Source organism: Aristolochia californica, unplaced genomic scaffold (genome assembly GCF_029961685.1).
Source record: "Aristolochia californica isolate CCGP_79_NKW_82.1479 unplaced genomic scaffold, dmAriCali1.0.hap1 SCAF_15, whole genome shotgun sequence".
Lineage (NCBI taxonomy): Eukaryota > Viridiplantae > Streptophyta > Magnoliopsida > Piperales > Aristolochiaceae > Aristolochia > Aristolochia californica.
In genome coordinates this window covers 15,844,995-15,847,630 of record NW_027181826.1, presented here as the reverse complement: position 1 = coordinate 15,847,630, position 2,636 = coordinate 15,844,995, and positions in this window count along the sequence as shown.

Genomic DNA, 2,636 nt, shown 5'->3' with positions numbered 1-2,636 from the left:
TTTTCCGATGATTGCATAACCTAATATATAAAAAATTAAAAGAGTTTTAAATCCAAAAAAATCACAGATACTTTTTGGAATTATCTCTCTCTACATTTGTACATGCCCATTTTGGATGTTCAACTTTTTTTCATATCCAAACTTGAGTTTTCACTCAAACTTTTTTCTCATAAACAAAAAGATAAGGCAAATAGATTACAACAAAATGAAAATTTAAGAGTTTATGTATGAAAAAAATTGAAAACTATAATAAATTTAAGTGAAGAAAAATTTATCGCGCTCTAAAAATGAACACCAAAGTTTTGTTATCCATGTTTGGGAAATTCCACTAGTACAACCCCTAATAGCATGGAATTTTATAAGAAAGAGATTTCTAATTAATCCTAACATGTTTTAAATATGGATATGCATGCCTGAAACATGTTGAAGATGCAAATGACCTAATGACCCAAAAATTTCAAGGAGAAGAAAAAATCAAATTCTCAAGTTAACGTGCGGTGGGATATTCACCAATGCCAAACAACCCACTTTTTTCCCATTTAAAAAATGCTGACCTAACAATCATAGATCATTGTAAAGGTTTTGATCGATTAATGATGCGTAACGGCAATAATTTTTTTTAGAAATGACTTATGATTTAGGATTTAGCACTCAGTTGAAATTCCCTCGCCCCCCTCTTTCGATGATTGTATAACCTTATATGTAAAAAAACTATAAGAGTTCACAATCCCAAAAAATCACAGATACTTTTTGGAATTATCTCTCTACAATTGTGCATTTCCATTTTGGATGTTCAATTTTTTTTCATATCCAAACTTGAGTTTTAACTCTCTCTTTTTTCTTGTAAACAAAAGATAAGGCAAGTACATCACAACAAAAAGAAAATTTTAGAGTTTATGTTTGCAAAAAAATTGAAAACTATAATAAATGTAAGTGAAGAAATAATTTTCAAAAACTAAAAATGAACACCAAAATTTTTGTTATCCATGTTTGGGAAATTCCACTAGTACTACCCCTAATAACATGGAATTTTATAAGACAGGGATTTCTAATTGATCCTAACATGTTTCAAATATGGATATGCATGCCTGAAACATGTTGAAGATGCAAATGACCTAATGACCATAAAATTTCAAGGAGTAGCAAAAATTAAATTCTCAAGTTAATGTGTGGAGGGATATTCACCCGAGCTAAACAACCCACTTTTTTCCCATTTAAAAAATGCTGACCTAACAATCATAGATCATCGTAAAGGTTTTGTTCGATTAATGATGAGTAACTGAAATAATTTTTGTTAGAAATGACTCGTGGTTTGGGAGTCAACACTTACATAAAACTCCCTGCACACCCCTCCCCCCCCCCCTCCCTGCCGTCCTCCACTTTTATGATGATTGGATAACCTAATTTATAAAAAACTAAAAGAGTTTACAATCCCTAAAAATCAAAGATACTTTTTGGAATTATCTAACTCAGCATTCGTGCATTTCAATTTTGGATTTTTAATTTTTTTTCATAGCCAAACTTGAGTTTTCACTCTCCCTTTTTTCTTGTAAACAAAAATATAAGGCAAACAGATAAAAAAAAAAGAACATTTTAGAGTTTATGTATGCATAAAATTGAAAAAAATAATAAATGTAAGTGACAAAAAAATTTCACGCACTAAAAATGTACACAAAAGTTTTGTTATCCATGTTTAGAAAATTGCACTAGTGCAACGCCTAATAGCTTGGAATTTTATAAGAAAGACATTTCTAATTGGTCCTAACATGATTTAAATATGGATATACATGCCTGAAACATGTTGAAGATGCGAATGACCTAATGATCCAAAAATTACAAGGAGTATAAAAAATTAAATTCTTATGTTACCGTACGGTAGGCTATTCACCCTAGCCAAACAACCCACTTCTTTCCCATTTAAAACAAGCTGACCTATAAATCATAGATCATCGTAAAGGTTTTGATCAATTAATGACGCATAAAGGCAATAATTTTAGTTAGAAACGACTTATGGTTTGGGAGTCAAACTCAGTTCAAATTCCCTCGCCCTTCCTTTTCCACTGATTTACAATCCATAAAAATCACAGATACTTCTTTGAATTATCTCTCTCTACATTTGTGCATTTCCATTTTGGATGTTCAAATTTTTTTCAAATCCAAACATGTGTTTCACTCTCAGTTTTTCACATATACAAAAGGATAAGGCAAGAAGATCACAACAAAAGGAAAATTTTATAGGTTACGTATGCAAAAGAATTGAAAACTATAATAAATGTAAGTGAAGAAAATTTTTGCTCGCACTAAAAATGAACACCAAAGTTTTGTTATCCATGTTTGGGAAATTCCACTAGAACAACCCCTAATAGCACATAATTTTATAAGAAAGTGATTTCTAATTGATCCAAACTAGATTTAAATTTGGATATGCAAGCTTGAAACAAGTTGAAGATGAAAATGACCTAATGATTCAATAATTTCAAGGAGTAGAAAAAATTAAATTCTCAAGTTAACGTGCGGTGAGATATTTTTCAAAGCCAAACAACCCACATTTTGTCTATTTACAAAAAGCTGACTTAACAATCATAGATCATCGTAAAGGTTTTGATCAATTAATGATGCGTAATGGCAATAATTTT